This window comes from Canis aureus, chromosome 29 (genome assembly GCF_053574225.1).
Source record: "Canis aureus isolate CA01 chromosome 29, VMU_Caureus_v.1.0, whole genome shotgun sequence".
Taxonomy (NCBI): Eukaryota; Metazoa; Chordata; class Mammalia; order Carnivora; family Canidae; genus Canis; species Canis aureus.
Window position 1 is genome coordinate 7,417,756 of NC_135639.1, and position 15,228 is coordinate 7,432,983.

A 15,228-nucleotide genomic window follows, 5' to 3' on the forward strand; every position below is an offset into this window, starting at 1 on the left:
GCTCGCCGCGCAAGGGCGCCTGGGAAATGTAGTCCTGGGCTGCGCGGTCCGGCGGGGCGGGGCCAGCGGGGCCGGCGGGGCGGGGCCAACGGGACCGGCGGGGAGAGGCCAGCCGCACCAGCGGGGCGCCCCGGGTGCCGCCAGCCCCACTCCCGGGTCACACGCCCCCGAAATGGGAGCCGTCTCCCCAGGAGAGCTCAGTGGACAAAAGGCAGGAAAAGCAAAGACAAAAAGCAAGCAAAAAAACCCAACAGTCAACCTCCCTAAAAACCAGAGCAAGGCCAATCGAGACAAGGAGGTACCTGGAAAAGTAGCAAAAATCAAAGACACCAGCGCTGCATTGGTGTCCTCATCCTTTGGCTGAAGAGTGTGACAGCCCTAAAAGCAGTGGAGGTAGTTGCACCGATTGGCTGGATGATGGCGCGCCTGGGAAGTGATGCTAAGGAAGTGATTCGGAAGTCGGTGAGCGCACCTAAGCTATCATGCCAGCATAAGCTGCAAGAGTCCATGTGCCAGCAAGTACGACATGGCTATAGAAAGAAACATTATGCCGTCAAAAATGAAGACGAAGACAAGGCAACGACATGGAAACTGCACGTGTTATATGAGAAAACAGACTACGAAACTGCAGTGTGGACTTCAGCTCTGCAAAATTAAGGATTCAAAGGAATAGGGCTGGAAACAAAATGGGAAAGTTAAAAAAAAATGGGAAAGTTGCAATGTGTTAGGCCAGTGACCTTATGGATGAATTGTTACATTCCAATTACCATTAACTAATTTTTGCATTAAATAAAAATTGAAAAGGGGAAGTTTCCTTGACTAGCCCTCTGACCGTTCCAGGTATTTAGACTGAAACTTGAAGGGCGTCTGGGTGGCTCGTGGGTTAAGCATCTACCTTCGGCTCAGGTCATCATCCCAGGGTCCTTGGATCCAGCCCCACATTGGGCTCTCCTCTGCGCTCAGCGGGGAGTCTGCTTCTCCCTCTCCCCTGTCGCTTCCCCTGCTTGTGCTCTCTCTCTCTCTCTCTCTCTCTCTCTCTCTCTCTCTCTCGTCAAATAAATAAAATCTTAAAATAAATAAACTAAAACTTGAAAAAATCAGACTTCTCTGGGTGTGACTTAGCTTTGAGGTATCAAAAGAAGACCATAGTAGAATGGCTACTTCATTTAGGTTCTCGAGTCACAGATAGGATGAAGAATTCATCAGAATCTTAGAACTTAATTGTGCATATCATGTGCCAAGTTTACTGGGGAACTGTGTACTCTGTTGATTTTATAGGAGAGATGTAAAATGTAGTTCCCATTCTTTGGAGATTTATAATCTGGTTGTGGGAGAAAAGAATATTAGACCTTACGTTAGCCATGCTTCTTAGTTGCAGAAAATAGAAACCACTCCAGCTAAAGGGTTATGTTTATACGAGGCAGTAAGAAGCTTACAGATTTCCATGGGAACTGGAGTTTCCAAGCTCGAGGACTATACAGCCAAGAGCCATGCAGCTATGAGAAACACCCAGTTGCATTATTCCATTGGAGTACTGCTCCATCACTTGGCTCCTAAGATGCCAGGGGAAGTACAGGCCCCAAAGAATCAAATCTGCCCACCACTGTGCCCTTAAAGGAGGCTCTCCACCTGAGGCTACCACCTACCTTGCTTTCACCTTGTCTAGCTTGGTGGAACCTAGCCCAACGTGCAAGGGAGTCTGGGAAATGCAGGTTTTAGCCTTCCAGATTCTGTGGTAGGGGAGCTAAGTGAATCAGTCTGGATAATCTGCCATGAACATCATGCTCCATATACATGTATTGAACTTCTGTGGGCTCAGGGCTCTGGGTTGCAAAAAGACGTAAGGTGTGATCTTTGCCTTTGAGCCAAGACTGAAGAGAACAAGATGTATGCCTTGAAGATTGCTGACCAAATGTGTGCCAAGTGCCAACGAGTAACATAGACACAGCCACGAGGATGGGCTCTTGTTCACCACAGAGGGCAGCAGTGGTTTCTGAGCCAACCTTGAAGAATGGCTGGCCTGTAGCTTCATGACAAGGAGGAGAACCAAGGGCATTTCTGCCAGTGGTGGGGAGCCTGCCCATGGTTCTCCCTCTTCTGCTGGCCATGTATGACCTTGGGCAAATCACTTTCTATACCTAGATTATGGTAGACAAAATAATGCCCCTAGGAGGTATCCACATCTTTCTCTCCAGAACCTGTGAATGTCCTACCTTACCTGGCACAAGTGACTAGGCTAATGTAATTAATCTAAGGATCTTGAAATGGGAGGTTATCCTAGGTGACCCCAAACAGGTTCAGTGTAGTCACAAGAGTCCTTATAAGGGAAAGAGGGATACAGGAGAGTCAGAGAAGGAGACATGACAATAGAAGCAGAACTGAGAGAGAGAGAGAGAGAGAGAGATCCAAAAATGCAGCACTGCTGGCCTTGAATATGAAGATGCCAGAAGCCAAGAAATGCAGGCAGCCTCTAGAACCTGGAAGAAGGAAAGAAATGGATTCTCCTCTGGAGCCTCCAGAAAGAATTCAGGCCTGCTGACACCTTGATTTTAGGGTTTCTTGCCTCTAGAGCCGTAAGATAGTAAATATGTGTTGTTTTAAGCTACTACATTTGTGGCAGTTTGTTACAGCAGCAATAGAAAATGAATACAGGGACTCAGGTTCCTCATCTGAAGAATGACATTGGTCCAAGATAACATGGTATCATGGGCCACTGATAGACTCAGGCCTAGCCCAAAAGTCCATGACCTTTCTTTGGATATAATGCATGAAGGGCATTATATAAGTTATGGCTGCATTTGGCTGCATGTAACAGAAATCCATCTATATTTGCTCAACAAAATAAGTTACTTTTCTCATCTATCAGGAAGTCAAGGGACACTGCCTGGGTGGCTCAGTGGTTGAACATCTGCCTTTGGCTCAGGGTGGCCTCAGGACTCTGGGATCGAGTCCCACATCGGGCTCCCTGCATGGAGCCTGCTTCTCTGCACTCTGCCTATGTCTCTGCCTCTCTGTGTCTCTCAAAAATAAATAAATAAAATCTTAAAAAAAAAAAAAAAAAAGGAAGGAAGTCAAGAGGGAGGCAGGCTGGGCAGGTACAAGAGCTTCCAGGACTATGAGGGAACAGGCACAGGCTACTTCTATCTCCTGCTCTGCCATCCTTAGCATGAGGCATTTGCCCTCATGTTCTCCAGGTGCCTACTGTACCCCTAAAACATTATGTCTACATCTAAGGCAAGAAGGCATTTAAGGCAAGAAGGGTAAGGAAAGGGCAAAGGGCCTGCAATAGCGGAGTCTTGCCCTTATACTAAGAAAACAAGCTTCCTCCAGATCCTGATCCAATCGACTCTTGTTTATACCTTTCAGGCCAGAGCTAGTTAAGCAGCACATTAACACTCTAGTGTGCAGAGCTTTGGGCCTATTATGCTTCCAATTATAAGTCTACAAATCACGTCTGAATTTCTGCTTATATGTGAATCCATTCAATCTTGTATTGCTATAGTAGATGTAGTATAATCCTTCTGAATTTGCTTGTATTAGCTAGGACTCTTTGGTTGCCAGTAACAGAAACACACTTTCAAATGGCTTAAATTTCAAAGGAATGTATTGGCTCACATAACCAGATAGTCCAGCAATTGATGGCTTCAGGCATGGCTGGTTCCAAGGTAGTGTTCTAGGCTCTCCAGCTCTCCATTTCTTGGTTCTGCCTCATGTGTGGGTTGACCTCCTTCTCTCTCAGTGTGGTCAGGCTTTTTCCAGGCAGCTAGGAGAGAGAGCTGTGACAGTTCCAGCCCAATGGAGTCCCAGGTAAACCACATGGTGAAGAACCTTTTCCTCAACTTGGTCTGACATTTCCAGAAAGAACTCTGGCCCTCTTGTATCAGAGCCCCCAAACTCCTCATGTCTGTGTTCAGAGGGACGTGGCCCTATGATGATCCAGCCTGACCTCGGTGCCCTACCAGACCCTGTATTCACAGTCTTACCACACATGGAATTAGGGAGGAGAAGCCTCTCAGCAGAAATCAGGGCACTATTACCAGAGCACTATGGTCTAAAAGTTTGTGTCCTCAACAAAATTCGTATGTTGAAATCCTAATGCCGAATGTGATAATAGGAGGAGATGGGGCCTTTGGGAAGTGATGAGTTCATGAGGTGAAGTCCTCATGAATGGGATTACTACCCTGATAAAAGCAACCCAGGGAGCTAGCTCACCCTTCTATCCTGTGACAGCACTGCAAGAAATCAGGCAGTCTGAAACCTGGGAGAGGTTGCAGCAAACCCAAGCACGCTGGCACCCTGATCTTGGACTCCCAGCTTCCAGAACTGGGAACAGTAGATTTCTGTTGTGTATAAGCCACCCAGTCTGTAGCATTTTGTTTAAGCAGTCCAAATGGATAAGACAAAGAAGGAACAGATACATACTGTGCAGGCAAAACGAGGGCCCCCCACAGGAACATTCTGTTTTTTTTTTTTGTTTGTTTGTTTGTTTGTTTGTTTTTTAAGATTTTATCTCTTTATTCATGAGAGACAGAGAGGGAGGGAGAGACATGGGCAGAGGGAGAAGCAGGCTCCCTGTGGAGAGTCCAATGCTGGACTTGATCCTGACCTGAGCCAATGGCAGATGCTCAACCACTGAGCCACCTAGGTGCTCAGAACCTTCTGTTCTTATCAAAATTTGTCTCCCCTGGAAAGTGAGACCAGACCAAGTAAGGTCTGGGTGGGCCAAGGGGTCTTCCGTGTTACTGAGGTAGGCCATGGTAGAAAAGAAAGAAAGGAGCGAGCCATCAGTCGAGAAGTGCCTCTCAAAGTTTCATGTTCACTAAAATCACCTGAAGAGGGGGATCCCTGGGTGGCTCAGAGGTTTAGCACCTGCCTTTGGCCCAGGGCATGATCCTGGGGCCCCGGGATCGAGTCCCTCATCGGGCTCCCTGCATGGAGCCTGCTTCTCCCTCTGCCCCCCCCCACCCCGTCTCTCATGTATAAATAAAATCTTTAAAAGAAAAAATCACCTGAAGGGCATATTCAAACAGAGATTTGGATTCAGGGGGTCCGGGATGGGCCTGAGAACCTGCATTTCTTACAGGCTCCCAAGCAATGCTGATGCTGTTGGTCTCTGGATCTAGATGGATATTTCTCAATTTTTAAGATACACGTGAATTTCCTGGGGGAACTCATTAAAATCTACATCTGGTTCAGTATGTCTGGGGTGAAAAGAGGTTCTGCATTTCTTTTTTTTTTTTTTTTTTTTAATTTTTATTTATTTATGATAGTCACAGAGAGAGAGAGAGAGAGAGAGGCAGAGACACAGGCAGAGGGAGAAGCAGGCTCCATGCACCGGGAGCCCGATGTGGGATTCGATCCCGGGTCTCCAGGATCGCGCCCTGGGCCAAAGGCAGGCGCTAAACCGCTGCGCCACCCAGGGATCCCTGCATTTCTTTTTAAATTTTTTTTTTAAGATTTTATTTTCAAGTAATCTCTACACCCGACACGGAGCTCAAACTCACAACTCCAAGATCAAGAGTTGTGTGCTCTCCAGACTGAGCCAGCCAGGTGCCCTGAGATGCTGCATTTCTTTTTTTTTTTAATATTTTATTTATTTATTCATGAGAGACACGAAGAGTGAAGCAGAGACACAGGCAGAGGGAGAAGCAGGCTCCCTGCAGGGAGCCCGATGAGGGACCCAATCCCCAGATCACGCCCTGAACCAAAGGCAGATGCTCAACCGCTGAGCCACCCAGGCGTCTGGAGAGTCTGCATTTCTAACAAGCTCTGTGGTAGGTTGATGCTGCTGGTCCACAGACCATACTTTAAGTAACCAGAGTCTAGATCCTGACTCTAGAATGACCTCTCATGCCTGTGGCAGCTCTGATATTCTATGATCCTGTGATGGGTTTTTTCTTTTTTCTTTTCCTAAAAAGAGATCACTTTGAAGAGGAACATGTTCAAGACTTTGCTCACTTATGTGCACGTTGTTAGGAGAGGTACTGATTGGACAGGCTGTAAATGATGCTCATCACGGGGTTCTTCCCTCCTTCCTGTTGCTGCCTGGCAGGGTCTCCTAGCCAACACCGCGGTGAGGCTCGGGCTGTCAGTTCTGTTGCTTTTGTGTGACCCGGGCAAAGGTGTGTGGGAGAGGACACAATGTGTGATACTTTCTCAGGATTTCCATATTTCTTCAGCCTCTCTTTGGCCATGGAGCCACCTGCTTCCTGTTTGTACAAATAGCAGGGAGTTAGTTTTATTTATTTATTTTTCTTTTTTTTTTCATTTTTTAATAATAAATTTATTTTTTTTGGTGTTCAATTTGCCAACATACAGAATAACACCCAGTGCTCATCCCGTCAAGTGCCCACCTCAGTGCCCGCCACCCAGTCACCCCCACCCCCCGCCCTCCTCCCCTTCCACCACCTCTAGTTCATTTCCCAGAGTTAGGGAGTTAGTTTTAGATAAGTATACTGAATTAAGGGGTGCCTGGGTGGCTCAGTCGGTTAAGCATCTGCCTTAGGCTCTAGTTATGATCCTGGGATCCTGGGATTGAGCCCCATGTCTGGCTTTCTGCTCAATGAGGAACCTGCTTCTTCCTCTTCCTGCCCCCCACTTGTGCTCTCTCTCTCTCTCTCAAATAAATAAATAAAAATCTTACAAAAAATCTTTTTAAAGATTTTTATTTATTTATTCATGAGAGACACAGAGAGGCAGAGAGGCAGAGACACAGGCAGAGGGAGAGGCAGGCTCCATGCAGGGAGCCTGATGTGGGACTCTGATCCCAGGTCTCCAAGATCACGCCCTAGGCTAAAGGCAGGCGCTAAACCGCTGAGCCACCCAGGGATCCCCACCAAAAAAATTTTTAAGTATGCTGAATTATATGGATCTGGTATCAGACCATCAGCACACTCACATGAGGACTTTTTACTGAAGAGACTACTTCCCAAGGTATGGGTAGGAGTAAGGGGAAGCAGCAAAGAAATTGTACTCAGAGGCTAGCAGTGGTGGAGGTGGAAGCTTTAACACCCTAGGACTTGACTTCTTTTTTTTTTTTTTTATTTTTTATTTTTTTATTTTTTTAGGACTTGACTTCTTAATACAGGTGCACAAGACCTATAGCTGTAGGACCTGCGGCCTTGGGTGCCGTCACTGCCAACTGGGAGCTGGATAAGGAGAGACTACATAATCTCTTTCCTCCCATCCCTTCTACCCCTACAATTTTATTTTTTAAAAAAAGATTTTATTTATTTATTCATGAGAGACACAGAGAGGGAGAGAGGCAGAGATACAGGCAGAGGGAGAAGCAGGCTCCATGCAGGGAGCCTAATGCAGGACTTGATCCCAGGACTCCAGGACCACACCCTGGGCCGAAGGCAGGTGCTCAACTGCTAAGCCACCCAGTCTTCCCTACCCCTACAACTTCCTTCTGCAAAGGGCATGGTTGCCCAGCATGCAGGCCTGCTTAAGAGCATAAAAGTTATTCTGCAAAGGCACGGGATTTCCCCTGAGGAAGGAGGACCCATGGAGAACCTAACCATGTGCATACCTACACATTTCTGGGTCCTATTTATATTTTCTTTTATTTTCCTTTTTTAATTTTTTAAAGATTTAAAAAATCTTGTTTATTTGAGAGAGAGTGAGGGTAAGAGAGCACAAGCAGGGTGAGGGACAGAGGGAGAGGGAGAAGCAGACTCCCTGCTGAGCAGGGAGCCCAATGTGATTGCGGAGCTCCATCCAAGAACCCTGGGATCATGGCCTGAGCCAAACGCAGACATTTAACTGACTGAGCCACCCAGGCACCCCCAAATTTTATTTTCAGCTTAGCCTATACCACCTCTTAAGGTGTGGGGTTTCTGATCCATCTTAATCAGACTATAGGGCTTTGGGTTTATGCTATTGGGCCACTATTTATTCCTTTGGAATCTTCAATCTGCTAAATGCCAGGGTGTTGATGGGCATAAAGACAAATGCTGTGTGGGCTCCAACTTTTCTTTTTAAGATTTATTTATTTATTTATTTATTTGTTTGTTTATTTATTTATTTTATTTGAGAGAAGGAGAGAGAGTGAGCCTATGGAAAGTAGGGAGGGGCAGAGGGAGAGGGAGAGAATCTCAAGCAGACTTCCTGCTAAGCGTGATGACCCTGAGCTCATAACCTGGGCCGAAATCAAGAGTCAGACACTCAACCCATTGAACCATCCAGGCACCCCAGTGTGGGTCGCAACTTTAGGAAAGTGCAAGGACCAGACAGTCTGTACCCCATATAGTATGACAAAGGCTGTGCCAATCAGCATCTCTGGACCCTGGCTATTTGAATTCCAAAATGCGAGAGGGCATGGTGAACCTTGGGAAGGCTGTAAGATGATTTACAGAATCAAAGAAAATGCTGGATAACTAGACCTTGAAAAGTACTAGAACCAAAAGCTCCAGAGTGAAAATTAGTAGATGACTTCTTTCAGGCATTACTGCTGAGATCAAGCAGCCCCAGTTCAGTGCCATGTTGCTTCAGATTCCCAGGAGAGAGAACCTGAAGAGTCCTGTAGGAGCCCACTCCCACTCCAAGGCCAGGACAAGGTGGAGCCCTCCTTGGCAGTCCCACCTAGGAAGGAGGGTGATCTGAGCAGAGTCAAACTACCAATGCCAGAAAAGGAATGAGGATGCTTATCAGACAAAAGGAAGTGATGTCTACCAAGGCTGGCTGGAAGGCTGGGCCCCCCTTGGAAAGGAGTGCCAGGGTCAGCTCGGGCAGGGCAGGGCAGGCCTCCCAGAGGAAAGAGCACTCGAACACAAGAGACTTGAAGCTGAAAGCAGGTTCCCCGGCAGGTGTGGGATTGATAGAATATTGCTGGAGCGACACACACAGGTGTGAGAGCAAGCTCTATCCAGGGTTCCTCTCGTTGCCATGACTAGAGTCACCTCAGGGTATGTGATGGTTCATTTTTCTTTTTAAGATTTTATTTATTCATGAAAGACACAGAGAGAGAGAGAGGCAGAGACACAGGCAGAGGGAGAAGCAGGCTCCATGCAGGGAGCCCGACGTGGGACTTGATCCCGGGTCCCCAGGATCAGGCCCTGGGCTGAAGGCAGGCGCTAAACCGCTGAGCCACCCCAGGCTGCCATGATGGTTCATTTTGTATATCAACTTGACTTGGCCCTAGTGTGTTCAGATATTTGGTCAAACATTACTCTTGGTGTGTCCATGAAGCTTTTAGCGGATGTAAACATTGCAATTGGCAGACTTAATCAAGTAGATTGCCTGCTCCAATATGGGTGGGCCTTGTCCAATCAATTGGAGGCCTAAATAGTGCCCAAGGACTGACTCTCCCCCAAGTAAGAGAGTCCTTGCTGCCTGACAGCGACAGCCTTCAAACTGAGACAAAGGCTTTTTTCCTGCCTTCAGACTCAAACTGAAACATAAGCACTTCCTGGGGCTCGAGCCTGCTGACATTCAGACCAGAACTACACCATTGGCTCTCCTGGCTCTCCAGCTTGCCGACACATCCTGCAGATTTTGGGATTTGCCAACTCTCATAACTGCAGAAGCCACTTCCCTACTTTATTACCTTTTTAAAGATTTTATTTATTCATGAGAGACACAGAGAGAGAGGCAGAGACACAGGCAGAGGGAGAAGCAGGCTCCATGCAGGGAGCCTGATGTGGGACTCCTGGAACTCCAGGATCACATCCTGAGCCAAAGGCAGCCGCTCAACCGCTGAGCCACCCAGGAGTCCCACTTCCCTACTTTAAAAATCTCCGTATTTTGGGGCACCTGGGTGGCTCAGTCAGTGAAGCACCCGCCTTCAGCTCAGGTCATAATCCAGGGGTCCTGGGATCGAGCCCTGCGTTGGGCTCCCTGCTCAGCAGGGGCCTGCTTCTCCCTCTGCCCTCTGTCCCTCTCCCTTCAACTCACACTCTTGCTCTCCTTCAAAAAAATAAATAAAATCTTAAAAAAAAATAAAAATCTCCATCTCTCTCTCTCTCTTTTTGTATATCCATGCAGCAGATTGCAGCTGGCTCCCTGGAGAACCTTGACTAATAAGGGTGGCCCTCATCAACGTGAGGGGGAATGTTTGTAAGGATGCACAGAGGCTCACAGGGAACCCAGAAGCAGCCGTAGGGCTGGCCTCTGGAAGAATGGAGCGCAGACAGTGGCTGGTGCTCGCCCATCTGCCTGTGTCTATCATAGCTTCCCCGCTGTGCTCTGCACATCTGTTCTGTTCTGCTCTCCCGGCTCCCACTGAGTCTCTACTTCCTCACTACTTCCATGCCCATGTGGTCCCACAACAGTCGCCCCATCTCCGTATCTCTTGCCCAGTGAGCTCAAGCACCCACCACTGGCAGGAAACATGTCCATGGGTCTTGATCAGACTCCTGGGATCAGACTCCTGGGACCTAACTGGTCCAGCTCACCTGGTTGAGCTGACTGCTTTAGGCATCCTGGGAATGGGTGTCCCCTCACTCCCAGCCTGGCCCATTGCCCACTCACCGGGACCCAGAGGCTGGGCAGGGCCTCTGAGAAGGCAGCATGCATGGGCAGGAGACCCAGGCATATCTCATAAGGACCGTCACGGTCCAGGGATCAGAGTTGCATAGGCAGTGGGGTTGGATTGTGAAGAACCTCACATTCGGAGCTAAGGCATTTTGTCTTTACCCCGTGGATCACAGTAGCTATGGACATGCCGTGAGCAGTGATGAGGTCACTTGGCGTGAGCACAGCAAGAATAACAGACTTGGGACCCACAGACATGCTAGGGTTTTTTTAAGATGTATTTTTAAAAAAGATTTTATGTATTTATTCATGAGAGACAGAGAGAGAGAGAGAGAGAGAGAGAGAGAGGCAGAGACACAGGCAGAGGGAGAAACAGGCTCCACGCAGGGAGCCCGACAACGTGGGGACTCCATCCTGAGACTCCAGGATCATGCCCTGGGCTAAAGGCAGGCGCTAAACTGCTGAGCTACCCAGGCGTTCCATGAAGATGTATTTATTTATTTGAAAGAGAAAGAGAGAGTGTGGGCAGAGGGAGAGAGAATCTCAAGCAGCCTCCCTGCTGAACACGGAGCCCGACTTGGGCTCTATCTCAGGACACCGAGATCACAACCTGATTCGAAACCAAGAGTCGGATGCTTAACCCAGGCGTCCCCACAGATGTGTTTCTGATGGGCTAATTTTTCAACATTTTGAATTGGTGGCCAGCATTTAAAACTTTGGACTTGGGCAGCCCAGATGGCTCAGCGGTTTAGCGCTGCCTTCGGCCCAGGGCCTGATCCTGGAGACTCGGGATCGAGTCCTGCAATATAGGCTCCCTGCATGGAGCCTGCTTCTCCTCTGCCTGTATCTATGCCTCTGTGTGTGTGTGTGCGTGTCTCTCATGAATAAAAAAATAAAATCTTTAATAAATAAATAAATAAAAATAAAACTTTGGACTTCTCACGTACGAACCCAGCTTCCCAGCTACTTTCGGGCAGCATGGACATCTGGCAGCTCTGATCCCCTCCAGCTGACGTTGCACCCCTAGGCCACGGCCGGGCCCTCGGCTGGGGGTTTGCACACCCAGGCGAGGTGAAGAGCCTGCGGAGGTGGAAGGCTGGAGGCGGGGAGACCAAGGAAAAGAAGTTGAAGGCATGAAATTTAGACACAGCTGTGGGGAACAGAGGGCTTTGACACCTACCTTGCAGGAGACTGCCTCTGAGCGATGGACCGTACTTACCTCCATTCAACACGAAAGCAGGTGCTTCATACACCTGCAAAGTCCCACCTTGCTTCCTCATCTTTATTCTGCGTGTGTCTCCTTGGGGAAGGGCGTTAACATGGCATTCGAAGCTCACGGTCAGCAAGAGCCCAGACTGCACTCATGTCCCTGTTCCTTCTAGCTCTGTCCCTTATCAGTTCTCTCCCCGTATGTCCTCATCTTGTCATTTGGTATTTCCCACCCATCCCCCCATTCTCCTTCTTCCACTTACATGTCTCTACTTTTCCAGGTGCCCAGAGCAATTTGGTTTGCCTGGAAATTCCCTTGTCTTGGGCTCCTCCCAGGAGTATCTTGGAACGTTAAAAAACAATGAACATAAGAAATGCCAAAGCTGGATCACCAGCGTACCCTCCCAGGCAGGGCTGGGCTCAGGTATTTTCCAGCAGGTCTTCTTACACATCCCAGCTCTCTGTGTAACTTTGAAGGAAAACCATTCGATAAATGTCTATGATTAGATTTCACCCTGGGGCAGGAATGTGATTCCCTTAGTTCTGAAATCTCACCGCTCCGGGGTCAGATCCCAGCTTTACCACTTCCTAACTCTGGGGTCGTGGACAAACTGGCGACAATACCAGTGCCTGCTGTGTGGGGTTGTGGGGAAGGATTGGATGAAATAACCCAAAATGAGCGAAGAGCTTAGCCAAGTGCCTGGTCCAGAGCAAATTCCCAAAAAGGATCATCATCAGAAGCAATTAACATGTATTCTACTTATCAATATAACTGCTGCTTTATCCTCTTTGATGCTTCCCCAACATTTCTGAGATAAAGAAGTTGATTTTTTTTAAAGTTGTTTTTTTTTAACCTGTTGATTTCCAAGAAAAAAATATTGATTTCTTAAAGCAAAATATGTTGAGTACCCATCTTTCTTTTGGCTGCAATGGGGTTCAGTGGGAAGGCTACCCTTTGAGCTTTCACAAATCAAAGTCTCCGAGGTGGGTTTTTAAAAGGAATACTTGCTCTGCTTGGCAGCCAGAGTTCAAAGCCCCGGTGGGAAACTGTAAATGCTACCCTTTAATTGTAAATGAACTCTCCAGGGCAACAAGGGGTGTGGAGTCAAGTAAACATTAACACCTGATTCTGCTACTATCAGTAGTTCCCTTTTACAACCCAGAGCCCTCACACACACACACACACACACACACACACACACTCCCCGTTTTGCAGAATGGTTTTGAATTGAAATATACTTTGGGGAAAGCTGGCCGAGGTCCCAAGTAATGGGGTTGCCCACACGGCCACCCCACAGTTGACTTCTCTCCTTCTGTCACCAAGCCCTGCCTTATGAAGCTGTCTCTTTGGCATATATGTCTTACCCAGGGGGCTGGCCCAAACTGCAGGGTTTTACCTAGAGAATTTGTTTATTTTATTTCAGGAACATAAGATTTTATCTAAGGTGCTTTGACACCACTCATAATATTGCTCTCCCTCTGCATAAACAGCAAATTCTTTCCATGCTCACCCTGTGCACGTCTCAGGCAGCAGCTCTTCAAGGCTGTGCTGGAATTATAGGCCACTTTGTTTGTGGAATAGCTCGGGAAGCTTGGCACCATCGATTTGCATCAGTGCCTCCGGAATAGCCTTTGCCTTCTCCTTAAAGATACTATCTAAACTGTGAAATTCATTAAATAGCCCCAGAAATGGATCAGGTTATTTAACACAACATCCCTAATGGCGCAATATCTCAGCTGTCTGCACTGATAGCGAACATTGTCTTGGATAGTGTTATCAGCCCAGGACACCCGCTATGAATATTGATCCTGAGCTTGTTACAGCCATCACTTGCCATCAGGACAGGTCAGGGTTGGAACCCACCTAGCATCAAAGCAATTTAAAGACAGCACTCAGGCAGAATGTTAATGCCCATGTTGAAAAAACAAATCAACTCCATGCACAGAGGGAAGGCAGCTTGCTGGATATGGATATATTTATTATATAGGGACACCTCGTGTAGAGATACACGTGTGAGGATGTTAGTGAGTGAACACAAGGCCAAATTGTACCTATGGGAGGTCTCGCTAGCTCCTGGTCATTTACAAAGCAGTGGCCAGAAAGACAATTCCCTAAGGCCCCCTTCCCCTCACCAAATTGATGAATTTTGCCTATTTGTTGGGTGGAGGAATTTCTAAGTTGGGTGAGTAAGAGGGCATATTTTCTATTCCTTCAATGTTGATGGGAGACAGAAAGGTGTTTCTAATGAGTCATCTATTTCCAGAAGCCACACGCATAACTTGTGCTGGACTGAGCTCATATATCAGAAATATACGGGGAAAAATAAAGGCCAGGAAAATTAAAAATAGCTAAAAGAAGTCCTTAAAGATTGAGTCTTTAAAAACATGGTTTCTCTGTGCTCTTGTCTTTGTCTCCAATTTGTTGCTTCTCCTTTTGCTGCTCCTCTTCTAAATTTAATACCTATCGACCTCGAAGGAAAGGTGATTCATATCTTTTAAACAAAAAAATTTTGAGCCATTTTATAAAGTGAAATGAAAATGACCCAGATGGGGGTTGCTCCTGGCTGACTGCAGCTTTCTCTGTCGCCCTGGTTTGGGTACAGGGTGCCTCTGGAATGCCAGCCCACCTACCCAGGGGGGAAATGGCTGCAAGGTTGCTAACAAGAGAACAGATAAGAAGACAGATCGTGGGATGCCACAAATATCCCTTCTAGAGCTACCTTAAGGTATCTATTTCTACCCTGAAGAACCTAAATGTGGAAGAGAAGTGAATGTGGGTGGGAAAAAAGTAAAAGGAGGCCGGGATCAATATGGGGCGGGAGGGAGAAAGAAAAGGATATTAAAAAAAAAATCAAGTGAGATCTGGGTGAGAAAGAGTTGTCAAAACAGAAAGCAAAGTTACCCTATCAGTATGTGTTCCGGAAGGTTCTGTGATGTGCAATCCAAGTTCCTGGGTGCCACTGTTTATTTCCAGGGCCACCTTTTCTTTGGTTTTCACAGGGCGTGCATTCCCTCTGGTGGGAGGTGGGCCAGGGGGGCTGGGGCAGGGCACTTCCCTTCCTGCCTTCCCGTAAAAGCACAATCCATCATAGCTTTAGGACCAGGGCCGGTTTGAATTTCGGCAGGGCTTTAAAATCGGCAGGGAATACAGGGGCCGCCTCTGGGAGGGGCCACAGGTTTGAATGAGAAAAGCTACAAGGGGCCGGCACGTAGGGTCTTCCCTTCAATAACAGATGGGATTAACAGCGCCCCACCCACCCCCGCACTTTAATGAGGGAGTTTCTCCTCCTCTTCCTACTGCTACCTTCTCGGACAATATTAATTGCCAAGTCATTGTTTGGAAGCCCCATGGGGGCAGGGAAGAAAGGAGCAGCAGAGTTAGAAGTGGTTCTGGGCAGAGGGGTAGGAGAAGCCTCAGAATCTGCCGCTGGGGCAAATGATCCCTGCTCCTAGACTGACCCCCAAGCCACAAAAAGAAAAAGGAACGTTAGGATGGGCCTGGCTGCTGGAAGTTTCAGGAGTCCACGGGATGGGGGGGGGGGGGGG

General features: G+C 47.7%; 1 long non-coding RNA gene across 1 annotated transcript; it reads right to left on the reverse strand.

Moving 5' to 3' along the window:
• Nucleotides 1-3,586: 3,586 nt before the first annotated feature.
• On the reverse strand, nucleotides 3,587-15,228 carry LOC144300969 (uncharacterized). The gene is made up of 3 exons (XR_013367714.1): nucleotides 11,425-15,228; nucleotides 5,959-6,209; nucleotides 3,587-3,763 (listed from the first exon to the last, which is right to left on the reverse strand). It is a non-coding gene; the product is annotated as an uncharacterized LOC144300969 (long non-coding RNA).